The sequence below is a fragment of the Artemia franciscana genome, chromosome 13 (genome assembly GCF_032884065.1).
Source record: "Artemia franciscana chromosome 13, ASM3288406v1, whole genome shotgun sequence".
Lineage (NCBI taxonomy): Eukaryota > Metazoa > Arthropoda > Branchiopoda > Anostraca > Artemiidae > Artemia > Artemia franciscana.
The window spans coordinates 26,237,090-26,260,100 of NC_088875.1; positions in this window are offsets into that span (position 1 = coordinate 26,237,090).

Sequence of the window (23,011 nt, forward strand, 5' to 3'; positions counted from 1 at the left end):
TAGCGTAAAGAGTGGGGCGTTGATGAGGAAGCAGCCCCTTTCATATACAAAGTAATTTCTGTTCGTTTTAAGTTTTAATGTCGCTCCTTACTTTCAGTTAAGAAACTTGTTTTTATAAATTTAATTTCTGAACGTTCATCAATGCATGTTTTGACTTTGGCTCTCCGCAGAGGAATAATTAAAACGAAATTTGCATATTTATTTTTTTGGCTAAATGGCTTTCTCATAGTTTTGATCGAATGATTTTGAGAAAAAAAAGAGCGGAGGAGGAAGCCTAGTTGCCCTCAGATATTTGGTTACTTAAAAAGGCAACTAGAACTTTCAATTTTTTACGAATGTTTTTATTAGCAAAAGATATACGTAACTTATAAATTAGCTTACGTAACGAACTTTTGTATCCTCATGTTTTTATTACATATATGAGGGGTTCACCCTCTCGTCAGTACCTCGCTCTTTACACTAAAGCTTAAATTTTGTCCCAATTCATTAAGAATGACCCCTGAATCACAAAGGCCGTAGAATAAATAGTTGAAATTACTTAAAATACTTTAGCGTGAAGAGCGAGGTATTAGGAGGAGGTGAGTCCCTCATATACGTAATAATTTCTGTTCGTTTTAAGTTTTAATGCTGCTCCTTACTTCCAGTTGAATAAACTTTTTCATATTTATTTTTTCATTGTTTTTTTTTAAATAATACTAGAAAATCCTGCGCTCCCTTCATAGAAATTTTCTTCCCGCATGACAAATTCCTCGATAGAAAGTTCCCCCAACATATCCCCCTCTTCTCAACCCCTCCCTTCAACCAAAAAATCCCCGTGAAAACGTCTGTACACTTACCAATAACCATTACTATACGTAAGCACTGCTCAAAGTTTATAACTTGTAGCCTCTCCCACGGGGACTGTGGGGGAGTAAGTCGTCCCCAAAGACATAGTTATAAGGTTTTTTGACTACGCTGAATAAAATGGCTATCTCAGAATTTTGATCCGTTGACTTTGGGAAAATAAATAGCGTGGGAAGGGGCCTAGGTGCCCTACAATTTTTTTGGTCACTTAAAAAGGGCACTAGAACTTTTCATTTCCGTTAGAATGAGTCCTCTCGCAACATTCTAGGACCACTGGGTCGATAAGATCACCCCTGGGAAAAAAAAAATAAAAAAAAATAAAATAAACACGCATCCGTGATCAGCCTTCTGGCAAAAATGCAAAATTCTACATTTTTGTAGATAGGAGCTTGAAACTTCTACAACAGGGTTCTCTGATACGGTGAATCTGATGGTGTGATTTTCGTTAAAATTCTTTTACTTTTGGGTGGTGTTTCCCCCTATTTTCTAAAATGAGGTAAATATTCTCAGGCTCAAACCTTTTGATGGGTATAACTGATCCTGATGAAACTTATATATTTAAAATCAGCATTAAAATGTGATTCTTTTGATGTAACTATTGGTATCAAAATTCCATTTTTTAGAGTTTCAGTACTATTGAGCCGGGTCGCTCCTTGCTACAGTTAGTTACCTTGGAAAAGGGGCTTTTCCTCTTCAACGCCCTGCTCTTTACGCTAAAGGTTTTTACTGTTTTAAGAGGTAGAGTTAAGAGAAAGAGTCAAACTTTGGCGTAAAAAGGGGAGCGTTGAAGAGGAAAAGCCCCTATCATATACGGAGTAATTTCATATAATGAAGTATGCGCATATTGCCTTTTCGTCAGTTGTACATCCCCCTCATCATGCCCTGAAAGTTTCCACTTAATATTCTTAAGCCAGTCATAAAATTAAATTTTTTTATTTCGATCTGAATATTTCTATTTCTCATAATATCAGAAAAACACGTTATAACCGAGATTACCAAAAAAAAAAAAATTAATTCAAAGAAGATGCCTGCAGCATACTGATATACTGCAGTATTGAACTAGCTCTCAAAGGGATTACACCTGTTTGAACTTTTGAATTGTTTGAACTTAATTCCTTAGCCATGAATTAATTCAGTGACTACAGAAAATGTGCAATCTGATACTTGAATTTATCACACAATCAGATTTTTGGCATTTTGAATTGAGAAAATTAGATACGATAGGCAAGTGTGGTATGTAGAGAAAATTGGATATAATTTGCCTGCGCGTTAATTACACTTTTTAGTATAGAGAAGGATTAGCAGTTGGGCCGACCTCGCTCAGTTTGGACTGATTGTTCACTTGGATACATTAGTGAGGCTCGGCCCTCACGGAAAGATAAGTTTCTTTCACTTTATAATCTTTCATTTACTAGGCATGAATCCTACGAACATTAAAATCGGTGATTTATTCCTAGCCATATTTGCGGGCTATCCCATCTGGCCAATTCGAATCCTAGAGATAATGACGACGAATACCGGAGACTGCAAATTTGCTGTTTTTTGCTACGGCGAAAAACACGTTTTTGCTACGGCAAAAAAAAGAGGCTGTTCCCTTTTCAACGCCCTGCTCTTTGCGCTAAAGTTTGACTCCTTTTCTCAACTCTAATTTTTAAAACAGTAAAAACTTTAGCGTAAAGAGCGGGGCATTGAAGAGGGAACTGCCCCTTTCATATATGGGGTAATTTCTGTTCGTTTTAAGTTTTAATGTTGCTCCTTACTTTCAGTTAAAAAAGCTTGTTTTTTTTTATTTAATTTCTGAACGTTTTTTAGTTAATTCATGTTTTGATTTCGGCTCTCCGCAGATGAATAATTAAAGCAAAATTTGCCTATTTATTTATTTGGCTAAATGGCTTTCCCATAGTATTGATCGAATGATTTTAAGGAAAAAGGAGGGGGAGGAGGCCCAGTTGCCCTCCAATTTTTTGGATACTTAAAAAGGCAACTAGAACTTTTAGATTTTTACGAACGTTTTCATTAGTAAAAGATATAATAATATAATAATAATTTATTCCAGAAAAAGCCCGTGAGCCATAGGAAAATTACATAACAACAAACAAACGACAAATTAACTAAATTAAATTAATACTCTTTAAAGAAACCGCTCCCGATGTGTCGCTGCAATCCTTAAAAATCTTGCTATCCTTTTAATACTCAGGAAATTTGTCTCTTTCATTCTATCTACGATCCATATCTCATTCAATTTTTCTTTACCATACATCTCTCGCCTCCAATCATTCAATTCGACACATTCACACAAAAAATGTATTAAACTTTCATCCTGAGATCCACACATAGGACAAGCAATAGATTCTACCTTCTCCCCTTTTTTCCTTGATACTTTCTTTTCTCCCCAATCAAAAATCCATTTCCCCTCCAATCCAAATAAGCTTTCAAATGCTATTTTATTTAACTTACGAATTAGCTTATGTAACACATTTCTATATTCGTACGTTTTATTATGTATATGAGACGGTTCACCCACTCGTCAATACCTCGCTCTTTACACTAAAGCTTAAATTTTGTCCCCTGAATCACAAAGGCCGTAGAATAAATAGTTGAAATTACCAAAAATGCTTTAGCGTAAAGACTGAGGTATGAGGAGGAGGTGAACCCCTTACATGCGTAATATTTTCTGTTCGTTTTAATTTTTAATGCTACTCCTTACTTTCAGTTGAAAAAACTTTTGCATATTTATTTTTTCATTGTTTTTTAAATAATGCTAGAAAATGCTGCGCCCCCTTTATTGAAATCTTCTTCCCCCATGACAAATTCCTCCATGGAAAGTATCCCCCACATAACCCTCTTCTCAACCCCCCTCCCAACCAAAAAATCCCCCCGAAAACGTCTGTACACTCCCCAAAAACCATTACTATATGCAAACACTGGTCAAAATTTGTAACTTGCAACCCCTCCCACGGGGACTCTGGGGGAGTTAGTCGTTCCCAAAGACATAGTTATAAGGTTTTTCGAATATGCTGAATAAAATGGCTATTAGAATTTTGATCTGACGACTTTGGGAAAAAATTAGCGTGGGAGGGGGCCTAGGTGCCCTCCAATTTTTTTGGTCACTTAAAAAGGGCACTAGAACTTTTCATTTCCGTTCGAATGAGCCCTCTCGCAAAATTCTAGGACCACTGGGTCGATACGATCACCCCTGAACAAAAAAAAACACGCATCCATGATTTGTCTTCTGGCACATTTTTGTAGATTAGAACTTGTACAGTAGGGTTCTCTGATACGCTGAATCTGATGGCGTGATTTTCGTTAAGATTCTATGACTTGTAGGGGGTGTTTCCCCCTATTTTCTAAAATAGGACAAATTTTCTCAGGCTCCTAACTTCTGATAAGACTAAACTTAATAAAACTTATATATTTGAAATCAGCATTAAAATGCGATTCTTTTGATGTAACTATTGGTATCAAAAATCCGTTTGATAGAGTTTTGGTTACTATTGAGCCGGGTCGCTCCTTACTACAGTTCGTTACCACGAACTGTTTGATTCTAAGTCTTTCCTGAGATGTACATAGTGTGTTTTAATTCAGTTTGAACTCCCCTAAACATTACCTAAAAATTCCCTCTTAATACCATTTGCGTCAGTAGTAGGATTATTCATAGTAGCAATAGTGTTAGTACTATGTACATACTGCCTTTTGGTTAGTTCAACTTCCCTTAGCAGTAATATCAGTAGTCGTAATAACAGTAATAGTAATGGTAGCAATAGCATAGTAGCGGTAGTAGTTGTAGCAGTATTAGCGTGTATATATTGGCTTTTGGATTGTTGAGATCCCCTTTTTATGCATCTCGCTTTGCAGGTTGTATCTCGCTTCAAAGATTTTCCATTTCAACCGTTATTTCAGGCTGCAAACCTAGAGATAACCCCTGAAAGTTTCAACTTAATACTCTGATATTGCTTTGATTTAATATTGATTTTGTTCATCTTTCCCCTCAACGTTCCATGAAATTTTCACTTTAATACCCTTAATCCTAGTAGTAGTAGTAGTAGTAGTCGTTGTAGCTTCATTTCAGGTTGCAAACCTAGAGATAACTTCTGAAAATTTCAACTCAATGCTCTAATATTGCTGATACACCCTTTTGACAACCTTTATGCACATAGTGCGTTTTGATTTAGTTTGTCTTTTCCCTTGACATTCCTTGAAATTTTCTCTTTAATACCCTTGGAGTTTTAGTAGTAGCAGTAGTAGTGGTATAACGTGCAAATATTACATTGTGGTCAATTAACCACCCCCTCCCCTCATCATTGGCTGTAAGTTTCAACTTAATACCCTAAGCTGTTCCTCAGATGCGCCCTTTTGACAACCTGCATGCACATAGTGTGTTTTGATTTGTTCAACAGCCCCCTGAACACTCCCTGAAAGTTTTCACTTAATATCCGTAGGCTTTTGTAAACCAAGGCTCCAACATGCCCCCATTTACTAATAACAAATGCTATATGTAGACAGTGGGTAAATTACATAGTTTACTGCTCTTATCCCAAGGGTAGAAGGGGGGAGGGCTGTCATCCCCAGATGCAGAGTTGTTGGACCTCTCAACTATGCTGAATAAAAGGACTATCTCAAATTTCTTACCGGATTGCTTCAGGAGAACAAGGGGCCTAGGGGGTCTACACGCCCTCCAGTATCTTTTGATTCTTAAAGGGCTCTGAAATTTTTTAATTTTCAGTCGAATGAGCTCCATTCGAAATTTCTTCGGCAACTCTGTATACAACGTGCCTTGGCAAAAAAAAGAAACACATGGAGTCCACCTCGCTCTTTGCTTATTCCGCGCTATTGCACTGCCTAGGATTCTCGTAATTTTGTCATTCCCCGTAGTAGGTGATTTTGAAGCTTAAAGGACCCATTTTTGAAGAAAAGAAACGTTTTTAACCCTGGATATGTAGGTTGGGTTTTGTGGTTTGCCTTTTCCCTTGCTATTTTGGCGTGTATGGGCCTCATTTTGGGGTACAAGGGTGCTTCCCATCTCTATCCTACTAAAGGAAAATATCTAAGTACACATCAAGATGGTGTAAGGATGACTCTTTTTATGGGCTGATTATCCACAGTTCAAAGGGTTCTAATGCACTGGTGTGACTGAAGGTCTAATGAACCATTGGTAAACGAAATTTTCAAGAAACATTAGGAAAATGTGGACTGAAAAAGATCAAACTGGCTATGGTTTTTCCGGTAAGGGACACGTCAAGGAAACCGGTCACCGCTGAAAAATTAGCAAGCCGGTGCCGCACTGGTGACAGTGAAGCTGGTAAAGGAAAGCCGAAGGGTACCGACCTGGAACGCACGAAACGATATTGGTTTCTCCTTTTAGGAGACTTTAATGCGAAAATTGGTCTGGTTGGAGTCTTCTGGACATATTAGACAGCACGTAAGTGGGGCTCAATATTTTAATGGCACGGGCTGATTCAGATGGCATTGCATAGTAACCAATCCAAATCGAACACGTTCTTCCACATTGGGATTCTCAAGCTTCCACATTGAATCGAGAAACATTCATACTATCTCTCAGGTTGATTACATATTGATCCGACAAAGATGGGGATAACGCCTGTCAACTGTCGGATTTTCAGAGTAAACGGCACTTTGTGAAGTACTGGTTTTGGCCGTTTTCCCACACCCACAACCCACACTGCCACCTAGATATGACACTAAGAAATGCAAAATCCCAAAATTCAGGGTTGAAATGAACATAGAGTCGAGGAATCGCCTTTTTATTCTTGGAAAAGAAAAAAAAGAAAATGAGAGCCCTAAAGAAGAAGTTAAGAAGAGGACATGGTCGAATATCAAAGATGCTAAACAAGATATAGATGCTCAAGTACTGAGAAATCTTGCAAATGGAAATAAAATGTGGGGCACGGCTAAACACTCACTTTCCTGCTGGAGAAAAAAAAACAACACATCATACGAGATGTTGTTCAGAGAAATCCGCGAGAAATCAGATCAGCTGGCAAGGAGAGAATTGAATACCTGCGGGTCAAAGCTGGCCTCAGATTTAGAAGAGACTGCGTCAAGAAATGAGAACCATGAACATTGTCCACCTTATCGCTCTTTCTTATCGTTGTTTTCTAAGTGCACTTCAACAGGCTTATCTTACTGTTGGATTTACATAAATAGCGCTTTTAGGGTTTTCGATCAAACCCTGAAACGATGTGAAAATATGTAATTAAAAACTAAAAACCCATGGTGTTACTAAAAATAAGGAACTAATGGAAGGGGTATTTCAAGGATCTGTTATACAGGAGAACCTAGACTACACCCAAAACTTCCTCCGTTTAGTCCAACCAAAATACACAGCCAGGAGCTCCGTCAATCTTGCGTTGTATCTCGACCTTCAATACAGGAAGTCAGAAATGCCGAGAAGGCTCAAAAATATAAGATTCCTGGGGAAGATTCAGTACCGGCAGAAATTTCTAAAGGGAACCCTGCGCTTGTTGAAGCCCTATCGAACCTACTCATTGGTAGATGCTACAAGCGGAGCCTCTAATGAGACTTAAAGTACAATTACCAAAGCTTGGTCTGTCTTCCGCTTGTTCCACAAACTATTATGAAATAGAAGGGAAATCAATACCGCGACAAAGCTCAGTATTTACTCGGCATGGTTACGTTCAATTTTGTTCGAGACCTAGCTCTTCAAGGTAGAAGAAGAGCGCTAGCTTCATATTACTGACAAGAAATATCTATGGACCATTATAGGTGCAAAGAGTTGTCGCAAAGGACCAGCAACTAATAGCTGATGAAAATAAACGTACAAAAGCATGAAATTTTCACCATGGGCAAGAGAAGGCACCTCAAGTGACTAGGCCTCGCAATGAACCTCACACGCCGGGTACAGTTAGTATTCCCTCCTTCTTCATGAAGAAAAAGAAAAAATAGGTAGCTAGATTAAATTTCGATGTAACATCGTCAAAAGGGTTTGAACCGCTTTGAGGATTTTGGGTTTATCTTCGGGTTTATTTGACCAAAAGCAAAAGAAAGAACCCAATGGAAAGATTTGGTCCTGCAGATTCTTGACGGCGAGTTTGGCGTCGAGAATGTGTATCATCTTAGGTAAGCAAGTAATTATTATTAAAAAAAACTTATTCGGCACTCATCTAGGAAAAATACATTTTATTTCCTTGTACGGTTAGTGTTATGTACTATCATAACTCGGTCATCGTAATAATTTCCGGCAAATCGGTATTTAAACTATCAATATCAGCATTGCTTATCACGAACGGCTGCTGCTAAGTTATCCACAGGTAATATGTTTATTCTATATGTTTATTCAAGGAGAAGGCTATTCTCATAGAAGAAAAAATGTGTGGACCTCTTTCTTGGAAATCATTTGTATCCCCTAATTGCTATTATTTCGTATACCAGATCGATTTAAGTTCAACTGTGCAATAAGTACAAATTATTTCTAGAATGGAAACGTGCTTAAGTAAAATCTTGTTTCCACTTAAAGATAAATATCTAACAAGAGAAAAAAAAGTTTAAAAATAAAAGGTAAAAAAAATGAGCTCGTCCAGTTTTTCATTTTAAATCAATGCTTCCCTAGCAATCACCAAGAGATGAACCAAGCTGGTACTGTTCGATTAGCTCTTTTCCACTAGCTTTTTGTGAAAGTACAGCCTTGTAATAAAATGAAAGCAATATTTGGAAAACCTCCCATGGGACATTCCCATCCTATCGGTTCTGTCCAGTCATTTCTCCTTATGAAGTATTTTTATTTCCTTTGTCTGACAGTGAACAGCTTAAATATTCATTTTTGTCATTATTTCTCAAGAATTTTTACAAAAATAACCAGTGATATTTTAAAAAGTGTAAATTAGTTGATTCCGGTATCAAAGGCATTCCTATCAGCAAGGAAAAAATTAGTAACGCCTTCTAGAAAAATGATTAGCTTCTATAAATATTGAGAACCAAACGAGACACTAGAAACTGAGTAAAAGGATAGATCTTCTATACTCAAGTTTAATGCCTAAGACTCGTAGTCACATAATTTTGAACAAATCACAGTTACGCACAACTTCAGCGCCAACTATGTAAAATGTTTTACATAGTTTACAATGTTTTATATGAAAGGGGCTTTTCCTCCTCAACGCCCCTCTCTTTACGCTAAAGTTTGACTCTTTCTCTTAACTCTACTTTTTTAAAACAGTAAAAAACTTCAGCGTAAAGAGCAGAGCGTTGAGGAGGAAAAGCCCCTTTCATATACGAAGTAGTTTCTGTTCGTTTTAAGTTTTAATGTCGCTCCTTACTTTCAGTTAAAAAAAAACTTGTTTTTTTATTCAATTTCTGGATGTTTTTGAATTAATGCATGTTTTGATCTTGGCTCTCCACACATAAATAACTAAAATGAAATTTGCGTATGATTTTTTTTGTTTAAATGGATTTCTCATAGTTTTAATCGGAAGGTTTAAAAAAAAGAGCGAGGGAGGAGGCCCAGTTGCCCTCCAATTTTTGATTACTTAAAAAGGCAACCAAAACTTTTAATTTTTTACGAACGTTTTCATTTGTAAAAAATATACGTAACTGAGGAATTAACTTACGTAACGAACTTCTATATTCGTATGTTTTTATTGCGTATGTGAGGGGGTCCAACCCCTCGTCAATACCTCGCTTTTTATAGTAAAGCGTAGATTTTGTCCCAATTCCTTAAGAATGGCCCCTGAATCACAAAGGCCGGTAGTACGAGGAGGTAAACTCCTCATATGCGTAATAATTTCTGTTCGTTTTAAGTTTTAATGCTGCTCCTTACTTTCACTTGAAAAAAAACTTCACATTTTTTTTTCATTGTTTTTTTTTAATAATGCTAGAAAACCCTGCGCCCCCTTCATTGAAATTCTCCTTCTCCCATGAAAAATTCCTCCATGGAAAGATCCTCCCACGTAAGCCCTCCCTCTATTTCTCCCCCCCCCCAAATAAAAAAATCCCCCTGAAAACGTCAGTACACTTACCAATAACCATTACGGTATGTAAACACAGGTTAAAGTTTGTAACTTGCAGCCCGTTCCATGGGGACTGTGGGGGAGTGACTCGTCCCCAAAGACATAGTTATTAGGTTTTTCGACTATGGTGAATAAAATGGCTATCTCAAAATTTTGATCCGGTGACTTTGATCAAAGTCACCGGAATTGAGTGACCAAAAAGTGACCGTTTTTTTGGTCACTTAAAAAGGGTACTAGAACGTTTAATTTCCGTTAGAATGAGCCCTTTCGCCACAGTCTAGGACAACTGAGTCGATACGATCACCTCTGGGGAAAAAACTATAAAAAAAAACAAATGAACACGCATCCGTGATCTGTCTTCTGGCAAAAAATGCGAAATTCCACATTTTTGTAGACATGAGCTTGAAACTTCTACAATATGGTTCTCTGATACGCTGAATCTGATGGTGTGGTTTTCGTTAAGATTGTACGACTTTTAGGGGGAGTTTCCCCCTAGCATTTCCAGACTAATCTGGATGAAACTTATATATTTAAAATCAGCATTAAAATGTAATTTCTTTTGATGTAATTATTGGCATCAAAATTCCATTTTTTAGAGGTTCGGTTACTATGAGCCAGGTCGCTCCTTACTACAGTTTGTTACCACGAACTGTTTGACCCCTATACCTTATATATAAGGATATAAGTTACATACATTATTTGATCATTGCTATTACATTCAAAGTCGGAAAATTAATAACACCTTTAACGCACAGCGTCCTCAAAACTGCTTTGGTTGCAAAGGAAAAGAAGTTTGCAAGGTTGATGGACTAAATCCAAGCACTGAATGAAGGAGTATCTTTTTTTTAGAGAACTGTTGTAAGTGGTTTGTTACTTTATATTCTAAGTTGACAAAATTGGTTTCATAAGCGTTATTTGGATGATCTCGGTGAACATTTTCAGTCTTTTTGGCAAATTTTCCTTAAAAGGTCGAAAACAGCCAGGATATTTTGAAATAAACGTAAAAAACTTAGTAGTAAAATAATAAGGATTTGGATAAATGAATAATTCATGCTATATTTAATTTTAATTTTATGTGGTTTAAAATGATAAGTGAAACACTTGTAATTCGTGACAGGAAATGTTTTGCAATCCATTATCTTCTGAAGCTTCTTCTTTCCAGGATTTCTTACAGTCATATTTTTGACAATTAAAACCAAACACTTAACGCAGAGACGAGGAATAAAAAACAACAACAAAAAACAAAAGATTGTATGCTTCATTTGAAAAAAGATCATTATTGACAGCTATTGACTATATTATTTCACACCCTCCTTTCCAATCTTTCTTGCAAAATTTGCCGCAAAACTGAATGAAGAATCAGTATGAAATTTTTCGTGAAACTTTGGAAATTTGTTTGACAAACTTCAAATGTTAGCTGGTGCTTATGGTGATGATACCTTACCTAGAGCACATGTTTGAGTGTCAAGATTGTTGGCGGGGAGAGATTAAGTGAATGATAAGCTTACAGGGTGTCAAAGGCCAGCGGTTACTGATCAAAACATGGCCGTACCTCGTGAAACGATCTGGAATGACCAAAGATTGATTTCTGTCGCAGTTACTAAATTAGTTGGTATGGTTAGAGAAACCGTCTGGGATGTTTGAATAAATAAATATTTTTTTAGACCACACTGCTTTTCTACTTACAGAATTTAAGAGAGGAAAAATGGGCTTAATTTAAATAACCGTAAAAAAAGAACAAATTTTAAATAACAAAAATCCGAATATTTTGACTGAACGTCCGTGAGCCTTTATCAAAGAAAAAAAAGTTAAAGTTAAATTAAATTAAATGCAACATATAGAGAAGAATCCTTTATAACCTCCAAAATCACGATAAATAGTTTGAATAAGCACACAGAAATGACAAAAGATTCTCATTTTCGACAATCTTTAATTACGTCTTTACGAGTCAAAAAATATTTCAAGGATGGGGTGTTCAAACCCCTCCTCACCCATCCCCCTGGATACAGTATTGACAGAAGATAATGTAGAATTTTGCCTAGACAATCAATAACACAGCGAACACAACGCAAGCGAATATTCCTGGTATATAATCAATTAGTGCAACATAATACAAAACAAAGAAAAAAAAACTAATTCACTCAAAAACACATCAATCAAAATTTTTGATGTGTGAACCAAAATCTCATTAAAATAAATTTTGAAAGATATTAGGATTCTGACCCCACAAAGGCTTAGTTAAGGCGGCATTGCCTCGAAAAGCAACTGAAGGAAAGATTACTCGTTCGATTTAAATTCATTTGTGAAAATATTATAAAACAGGGATACTCTCTTGTAACTGCTGAATCAAAGCAAATTTCCTCTTTGTTAAGATTGAGTACTGTCATAACTGCTTTGATTCGCTTGGCAGTATTTTGCTTCCGATTGCAGAACTCATTAACAAACTTTGTTAATTGCCCTTTTTAATTTAATTTCCTCATCCGAGGGTCAAAGCGGGGAACGAAGATCAATTTCATTCATGGATGGCTGACCGAATCAAGAAAACGTAATCTCAATAAATTGCCGAATTTAAGAACGCAACAGCGCGGTAATGTAAACCTCTCGGTACGCCGTTAAACTTGTAATTGAGAATCAAAGAAAAGATTAAGATGCGAAGCAAGAAGGCTTATGTAGTAGGACTTATCCAGAAGTTTCAAATCTGTGTTTACCTACTTATTGAGATTGGAAGCACGGATCAGGGTTTTCAACAAAGAAAGGATTGTACGAGAATATTCGACAAGACGGTTATTGCCTTGAATAATCACATTAGAAAAAACAAATGGGAGGAAATTATTCACTTAGATTAGGTACGAATAATGCGGATTTCTATTTCTTGAATTAAAGAGATTTATAGAAAAAAAGGTTCAAGAACACATGATGAAAAGAATTTAAGAAAACTAGGAACTTTTGCTTATACGATATTTTAGGCTCGCGCTTTAGACACACTACGATATCCATAATTGTAAAAATTAAACTAATGCTTAATGAAGATTTATGGGCTAGAAAATAGAAGCAAAATATAAACTAGATGCAGGCTACATTATATAAGCAACATGAACTTGGCAGCCATTCTTTGTCGGCTTCGGAAGCGAAGCGTTGCAGGAGATAAATAATTTCTGAGACCACACTGGCTAATCATGACAAAACACAAAATCGCGAAGAAAAGCAGAACAAGGACAATAAACACCCAGTGAAAAAATTGAAAATTATGCAAATATTTCGGTCAAGACCTCCGCTTGACTGTCCTCAGTGCAAAATAAACTGATAAAAATATAAAAAAACCTAAAACAAAACACAAAACAAAAATATGATGACCCTTTCTCAGTAACGGTGAAAGGGTAACTGAATAAAAAACACAAGTCTAAATGAGATTTCACAATTTCATCTTACTTACAGCACTTTTAAAAGCTCCTTTGAGTTGTTGTGAGTTAAGTTGAGTAGTTGTTGTGACTTTGAATTGTAATAGGAATTGATTTCTGCTGGTCTTGAGTTCAATATGGCTCTTTACCTTTCTTTGAAAAAATAAGTGGGATTAACGCCAGGTTTGAGAACAAATATAGTGAGTGAAAACTTATTTCATTTTTGTCTTTCCTAGCTATAAAATGCACCTAATTTTGTTGCTGAGATACTGTATCAAATTAATCTGTAATACTGTGTATAGGAATATTTCTCTTCCAAATACCCTCAAAAATGGCATCAGATTAAAATGAAATATACCATTGAAATCAGCATGGTCGAGAACCTTGTACAGGGAAATTGCAGTCCCCCTCCTTGAACAACAAGGAAAATCAGTTTTTCACATTGGTAGTACTGATCTGTCTCCCGTTTTTTTTTCTTTTTTTTTAGCAGGCCTAGCGGGCTTACCAGAACATCATAAAGAGACGCTTAATGACTCATTGAAAAGTTATTTCTCATACCTACGAGCTTTGCATAAACTTTGCCATTTACACGTGCCATATGACACTAAAATAGTACTTTTTGTGCCATTTCTCTAGGGTTGGCATTAGCAGGCTACCAGATCATCGTAGAAAGATTTTTAAAGCTCATATAAAAAACATTGCTCATGTCTTTCTTCTTCCTATAAATTCCATCATCTGCAAGTTCATATGGCGCCAAAAACGGCACTTTTGGTGCAATGTCTCAAGTAGAAAAGCTGGGGAAATTGGGCTAGCACAACTTATAAAAGTTATGTTTAACGGCTCATTTGAATGCTATTGCTCATATCTATGTGCTTCTTTTTTTCATCAATTTTACCATTCGTAAGTGCGATATAGCAATGAGAACAACATTTTGGGTGCCACTTCTTGAGTGGAAAAGCGCAAAAGTACAAAACAGGTAGGCGTACTATTGTAATAGTTATGTTTCAAAACCCTTAACTTGAGGCTTAGAAGAACCCCTCCCATACACTCCCCCTCACAGTACCCTTAGTAAGTTTCATAAATCGTCTGCTCATTAGTAAGCTACTGAAACATTAGCAGGCTACCATATATAGATGTTTAATGGCTCAATTAAAGGCTATTGCTTACATTTACCAAGATTTGGAAATTCTACCATCTATTAGAAATCAAAAATTTCAATGTTAACTAGTTTCTGAAGATAATTTGCAATGAACTCTTTGTTATGGTTGAAGCATTAGCTGCAAACTAGTAAAGAGCGAACAACAGGCCATTGTAACTAAAGGTTAAAAAATATTAAAACGGTCTTTTTTTCTTCTTTTTTCCAGACCTAGCGGGTTACTGGAACATCATAGAGAGATGGTTAAGAGCTCATTCTAAAACAATTTCTTATATGTGCGTGGCTTATATAAATTCTGCAGTGCCATCTGCGAGTGCCATCTTGCACAAAAAATGCACTTTTTTAAGCCATTTCTTAAGGGGTGGGGCTAGCGGGCTACCAGAACGTCTTAGAAATATTTTTTACATCTCTTATAAAAAATATTGCTCATATCTACGTTCTTCCAATAAATTCCACCATCTGCAAGTTTCAAATGGCACTAAAAACGGCACTTTTGGTGCCATGTCTCAAGTGGAAAAGCTGTGGCTATTGGACTACCAAAACTTATCAGAGTAATGTTGAATGGCTCATTTGGAAACTTTTGCTTACATCTACGTGCTTTTTCTTATTATCAATTCTACCATTCGTAACTCGAGATATAGCACTGAGAACAACACTTTTGCTGCCACTTTTGAAGTGGAAAATCTTGGAGTATAAAACAGTATCATTGTAATAATGATGGTCCAAAACCCTTAACTGGAGGTTTTGCGAGACCACCTTCCGCATATTCCTCCTCCAGGCCCCCTTAATAGGCAACGCAATTGAAGTCCTACAAATACTTTAAATTACATAATTAGAGGCTTGGTTCTGTTAGTAGAGCGGTGGACTTCAAATTAGATTAGCATGCGTTCGATTCCAGATTGGATTTTTTTCCATCATAGTTTATTCCTGTCTTATGATTTTCTTTTCAGATAATCCACTATTTTTTTGCAAATTTGACGCACTCATTTTTTAAAGCATATTCCGGGAAGGCTCATTTTAAACATATTACTCATTACAATTTTATTCTCTTACATTTTTTTTTTTATAAATTTTACCATCCATAAGTGCCATATCAAACAGTTCATAACGAACTGTAGTAGACTAAGGAGCGACCAAAACTCCAAGAAACGGGATTTTGATACTAATATATACATCTAAAGAATCGTATTTTTATGTTGATTTTAAATATTTAAGTTTCATCAAATTTAGTCTTACCCATCAAAGGCTACGAGCCCGAGAAAATTTGCCTTATTTTGGAAAATAAAAGGAAATACCCCTTAAACGTCACAGTAACTTAACGAAAATCACACCATAACATTCAGCGTATCAGAGAACCCTACTGTAGAGGTTTCAAGCGCCTCTACAAGACGTTCCACATCTTTGTCAGAAAACCGATCACGGGTGCGTGCTAATTTTTTTTTGTATTTTTTGTTTCAGGACTGATCGTTTCGATTCAGTGGTCCTAAAATGTCGCGAAAGGGCTCATTCTAACAAAAAATTTAAGTTATAGTGCCCCTTTTAAGTGACCAAAAAATTTGAGGGCACCTAGGCTCCCTCCCACAATCATTTTCCCCCAAAGTCACCGGATCAAAATTTTGAGATAGCCATTTTGTTCAGCATAGTCGAAAATCTAATAACTATGTCTTTGGAGATGACTTACTCCCCCACAGTCCCCGGGGGAGGGGCTGCAAGTCCACAAACTTTGACCATTGTTTACATATAGAAATGGTTATTGGGAAGTGTACAGACGTTTTCAGGTTTTTTTTCTGGTATGGGGAGGGGTTCGAGGGGAGGGGGTTACGTGGGATGACCTTTCCACGGTGAATTTATCATAAGGGAAAAGAAATTCCATAAAGGGGTTGCAGGATTTTCTAGCATTCTTTAAAAAAAAAACAATGAAAAAATAAATATGAAAAAGTCTTTTCAACTAAAACTTAAAATGAATAGAAACTATTACGCATACGAGGAGGTTCATCTTCTCCTAAATACCTTGCTCTTTACGCAAAAGTATTTTTTTGTAATTTCAACTATTTATTCAACGACTTTTGTGATTCAGGGGCCATTCTTAAGGAATTGCGATAAAATTTAAGCTTTACTGTAAAGAGCGAGGCATAGGCGAGGGGCGAATCCTCTCTTATACGTAATAAAAATATACGAATATAGAAGCTCGTTACGTAAGTTAATTATTAAGTTACGCATATTTATTACTAATAAAAACGTTAGTAAAAAAAATATAAAAGTTGTAGTTGCCTTTTTAAGTAATCGAAAAATTGGAGGGCAAATAGGCCTCCTACCCCACCCCTTTTTCTCAAAATCATCCCATCAAAATTATGAGAAAGCCATTTAGCCACAAAAAAATTCATATGCAAATTTTGTTTTAATTGTTCATGTGCGGAGAGTCAAAATCAAAACATGTATTAATTCAAAACGGTTCAGAAATTAAATAAAAACAAGTTATTTCAACTGAAAGTAAAGCGCAACATTAAAACTTAAAACGAACAGAAATTAATCCGTATATGAAAGCGGCTGTTCCCTCCTAAACGCCCCGCTCTTTAAGCTAAAGTTTTTTTTATTATTTTAAAAAAGTAGATTTGTGAGAAAAGGTCAAACTTTAGCATAAAGAGCGGGGTGTTTAGGAGGGAACAGCCCCTTTCATATAGGGAGTAATTTCTGTTCGTTTTAAGTTTTAATATCACTGCTTATTTCAGTTGAAAAAACTTGTTTATTTTATTTAATAGTACAAAAAACGGCACTTTGGTGCCACTTCTTAAATGGAAGAGTTTGGAAGCATAAAACGGTACTATTGGAATAATCATGGTTCGAAGCCCTTAACTGGAGGTTCATAAGAAGCCCTCACATGTACTCCCCCTTCAGAGCCTCTTAGTAAATTTCGTAAATCACATACTTATCTTAGAAGTAAAAGATTACTGCGAAGAAATTAACTAAAACAAAAAATTTTCAACTGAAAATCTAGTAAAAATTAAGCTTGAGTGAACAACAGTTTTGGATTGAACCTTCAAACTTCACTCTGCGATGAAACCTATTTGCTAGTTCTAAGGGCAGTAATTGAGGGGCAGACACTTCCTCGCCCCCTTAGTTTTAAGCTCCTCCCTAGATTTTGAAAACAACTTCATTGGAAAAAGCACTTTTTTTCATTTGAAAAAAATTAAGGAAAAAATCAAAAGTGCACTTTGTGGGAATTTTCTATCAAGTCAAATTTATAAAAAAGCCATTATTTATAAATATAAGCTGTTAAACGAGCCCTTGAGCAGCTCTTTTTGTTACAGTAACCTACTAGTTTCTGCTAGTCAGTAGGCAATTTATAAACCCCGTCTTCATTATGGCTTTTTCAGGCGAAGTCGGCCGAGTAAAAACAGCTTTTTATTCATCGAAAAACCAACGTTCCAGAAAAACATACATCGTTTTGTGATTATGAACTTTATAGAATGAAAATTTTTTGTAGCTGTTAAGGTTGTCTGCAGTATTTTCTAGAGGTCTCTTATCTCCCTTAGATCGGTGATTATTAGAAACTATAGAAAAAATAGTTTTTCAACTGAAACTAAGGAGTGACGTTAAAACTTAAAACGAACATACATTATTCTGTATAAATAAAAAAGATCATCATAAAAAATAAAAAAGAAAGGCAGCATTGTTTCTGCATTATATTTTAATCATAAACGAACAAAGATTAATCTATAAAACAAACTTTTTCCGAGGGAAGTAAAGAGTGAAGTTGAAACTTAAAAAGGACAAAAATTATGACTTCACACCCTATCTAGTTTATATCAATGAAACTAGTACAAATAAAACAACTAATCATGTTTCCCTATGTTTCTAGTAGAATAGAAAACTAGCGCTTTATTGAAAACACAGAATAATTTTGGAGTTTTGGTCCAATAACAGCAAACCAATTATAGAAAATTTTTTACTGAATAAAAATATTATCAATTATTTTTAGGATCAATCTCTTTTAAGGTAATGCAACAGTAAATTGTAAGATTGCTGTTTTATTTTTATTTATTTTTTTGTTTAATTTGGTATCACTCCTAGACAATGGCTCAATTCAATGACAGGCTCTCTTTTTGGTTCTGAAAAGGACATGGCATGATTAGTTTGTAGACCAGATCGAAGTAACGCCACATTGATAATATCAAACAGTTCGTGGTAACGAACTGCAGTAAGGAGCCCGGCTCAATAGTAACCAAAACTCTAAAAACGGGAATTTTGATACTCATAGTTACATCAAAAGAACCACATTTAATGCTGATTTTAAATATATAGGTTTCATCAAGTTTAGTTCTACCCATCAAAAGTTACGAACCTGAGAAAATTTTCCTTATTTTCAAATCCACATTATGTTCTTATGCTTGACTTTTGTGTTTTCTGTAATGTGCTAGTTTTCTACAATCCTAGAAACATAGGGAAACATGATTAGTGGTGCTGTTTCTACTAGTTTCATTCGTATGTAAAAGATAGGCTGTGAAGTAATAATTTTCGTCCGTTTTAATTCTCAACTTCGCCCTTTACTTCCCTCGGATTTTTTTTTAAAGTAATTAGTTTATTAGAATTCCGCACAAAAATTGGCCTCGCAGCTTCATCAAGCCATACTCCAAGGAACCATACTTCTTGCAGTAGGTAGAACATTTGCGCACAGAAAACTAAGATCGGGTAGTTCCCATCATTGGTTTCCTAAATGGATACATAGTTTCTAACACTAACTGTGAAATTAAGCAACAGTTGTAAAATCATTACAATAGCATCTATGTAACAAGCAAGCAATTTAAATTAGCAATCATAAACTAAGTCGGACTAAGTAAAACCTGACAACCACAACCATTTAAAATAAAAATCACAGAATTTTGCAGAATACGTTGTGGCTTACGAAGGATTGTAATACTTCACAGCCAAATAGGACAACTATAAGAAAGAAAACTTATGAAAAAATATAATCGTATGACAAGCTATGGAAAAATATTTCGACTCTCTGAAAGCACCAGTGATTTTACTTTGTTCAGAATGAATAATAATATTTAGACTGAACAGAAATAATTTAAAAGCTTACCTTCTGAAGTAGTGTTTCAACTTGTTGATAAGTCGCCCATTTTGCAGTCTTTCCGATGTCCAATGGCAATATTTACAGCAATTCTTTTGCCATCTACGATTCAATAGCAAAACAGGTTTTATCTTCGACTAAAAAAAGCCCTCTACTGGGTTTTGAAGAGTTATTAGTACTGATGATTTTTTGGTACGTTAGAAATTGACCAAGATATATCATTGATAAACGCTTATATCAGTAATGATAAACACCTATTAACTTAAAAAAAGATAAAGAAAATCGGCATTAACGGAAAAGAAGACCCGCTTATCATTCTGCTGAAAAACTGGTAACGGAAGATGGCGCTTGGCCCATTTTGCATTTAAAATGCAACATATCAAACATATTTGTATCCGGTTCAAACGAGATACCATACCTGTGGGTAGAAGTGGTTGGGATTGAAGGAAAGCTGATATTGTTTTTTTATGATATTCACCTCAGCAATGAGTTTATCAGGCCCGACAACTTGATTGGCTTCTCAGAAAATCTATCTTTTTACGTACGCATATGATTATCTATTTATTGTTTTAAGGTATTTTGGCGATGAGAACAGTCAACCTTCGCCTAAATTTCGTTGAAATCTAAAATGAACGGCAATTATCCTATATAGAGCGGTAATGCCACTTCCATAAAGTAAAAAACGCTCACTCTCTCCGCTAAGGCTTAGCTTAATATGTATTGAGAATATAATTGATCTTTATAATACTTTGAAAATTTAACTTCAACCCTCCTAAGGCTCCCTCGTGGACTATTTCCTTTTGTCTTGACCTGATCTGACCACGGCGGAGGAAGTTAAGGGAGCACTAACGAACCCCCTCCAATCAAAACTGATGAGGTAAATAGGCTGATACCCTAGGTATACTATTTATTGGTAATGGATAGCGAATATACAAATCCAAAGAAAGGGGTTAGCTACTGGTGCCGTTTTGTCTATGTTTTTCTTTTTTTTAGGGGAGGGGAGTGTCAGTAAAAATTTAACTCACTAATCAGTATTTATCGCCCTTTTAACCTCTCAACTGGTGCAATCTTGGAGGACATATGCCCCCATAACCATCCCCTGGATCCATCCTTGATTGGGTTCGCAGCGGATCGTGTTTTTTATTTACGACGTTAAATTATTGCAGTATTAGTTTCTTTTTTGCGATTTTAGTTTGACGAAAGACAAACACTCGGCTTTCTTCGCTTGTCTTTTCCTACCCACCCACCCTCCATACAGAACTCCGTCGTAGGATCACTGTTTCCCGGTAAACTTTTCCAGGTTCACATAGTTTCTGATACTGTAGACGACGATGAACACAGTGAACTAGTGAAACCTGACAATTTCCTCGAGACTATACCATTACTAATTGGAATTCGTTTTTATAATCTTAGAACATGATAGTTAAAAGTAGATAAGAAACTTAGGCAGAAGATGTTTTTGGAGGAGGTAGTTATTTTCGAGAGGAAAAATGTACAAATTATGTGGAGAGGAAAAAAAAGTAGGTGAATCATATGAATAACAAGACATTGTTGCAAAATTTTTGAGGCTCTGGCCTGAAGCTTCCCCTCCTCTCTTTATTCATACTAGGCAAGAAACTATGTAAGTTTAACTTGAGAGTCGTTTTTCTATGTAGTTGAGTTTTAGATAGTTCATGCTTAGGTAGAGGACTAAACTGCTTACAAAAAGTGTAAACAAAAAGTCTGTAAAGTTTCTGTGTCACTGTCACAGAAAACTATTTTGACTTCCTTCCGGCAAATTAAGTCTTTGATTAATAATACTTCTATTTTTATAGTCAAGCAATAGTATGTGTCTTTCTATTGGAATTGCCTCCAGTTGTTGCTTCCGTTTCGCTGCTTATTTATTAGCAACACTCCCTTCCTTTTGCATCAAGATTGCCTTGTTTATCCCCAGTTTCAGTCTATTAGTGCTTCATTAAGCGTTAAATGACGGACATTCTTCCTAAGAAAAGCTCTTTTCTGCCTCGCTGTATTTTTTCTGGTCGTTTATTTCATTTCACTAATAAAGACATTTCCTTTAGCGCCCTTCTGTTCGGCTGTTGTAGAGAGTTATGGCTCTCCCAAATGTGGATAATTTGCATCGTATTTCCTTTTAAGTTCAATCAAGGCCAAACGGTGCACAGATCCGGAATATTGCTTAAAATTGAAATAACTGGTTAAATTATAACTACTTAGAATGCTGGATGCAGGGCTTCATTCAGAATTTGATTTCCACCCTCTCCTCTTTTTATGAAAAAAAAACAGGAAATGCTCTTAAAAGAACGAACGTTTGGCTTATTTTACTATCATAGTTTATGTGCTTATCCAATCAGGAGTTTTAATTGTATTATATTTTGGAATCCAATACTAAAAACCGGTTTCTGATAGAATAGTGTTGCATAGAAACTGTAACATTTTCTTGTAATCAATCTTTTCTATATGTGGCTGGAGAATTTTGTATCCTCAAAATCTAATTTCCTGAAAACTCTGATTTCAACACCTTCAATTTCTGTCTTTGAATTTGAACCCTCAGTTCGCCTGGCTGTAGTTTTTTTTTTACACAAATTTTGTGAACGTTGCTGTTTTGTGAACGTGTATTCTCTTCCTATGTATAAAGTTGCGCTTTTCGATATGAACAGTTGATTTACATGCATGAAATTAATAAATCAAAACTTAAAAGAGCAGAAATAAATTCAAAGAAACTAAAAATATGGTTTTCGAAATCAGGAATATTTAGTCAATTACGGTTCAGGTTAGGTTTTGCTGAAATCAGACAATTTATTTATTTCTCTTTGTTCTAATCAGTAGCTTGAAGCAATCACTGCCTGTTGTCAATTCTCAAGGGATCTGAAATCTTTGCAAAATTTACGTCTTTAGAACAAGAGGCATTTGCATTTCAATAATCTATGTTCCATAGCAATCGTCATTATGTATCAAGAGGCAAAAGCGATTTCCATTGACCCGAAATATGAATATGCATAGGTTCCACTACATCCGAGGCCAATATTTGACTAATCGGTTTAGAGATAAGTCAGAAGTTGAATCATATTCAGAGGCCCGTTCTTACACAATTCCCAGGACTGTTTATCTCCACGGCCCATAACGGCTTGGCCCCTTTGTTTCAAACTTAGTCTCTTTGTGAATAAGAAAATGTGGACCTTCTCCCTCCCCTGTCAAGTCTGCAAAAGCAGAAGTTTGAATTTCACAGAAAAGTAGTGAATTCGTATGGAAATGAAGTCGATCGGAAAATTCTCTTGTGCTTTAGGAATTGAAGCATTCATCTGTAATATTGAATTATGGCTATTGGCCTTTAAGATATTATCCCTACTTCTTTCAAAGTAAGGTGAAAGTAAGCGTTAAAGACGTTAATATATGCCAATCTAAAAAAATGGTAAATGTCAATATATCTAGTTGTTTTTCACGATTATTTATAATTGTTAAACCAGGTTCTTAATTAATTCGACTATTTGTAAGCGGAACAAAATCTTAAAAAAAAACATAGAACTTAGATTGCATGTAAATTTCCGACAGCGCCTGTTAT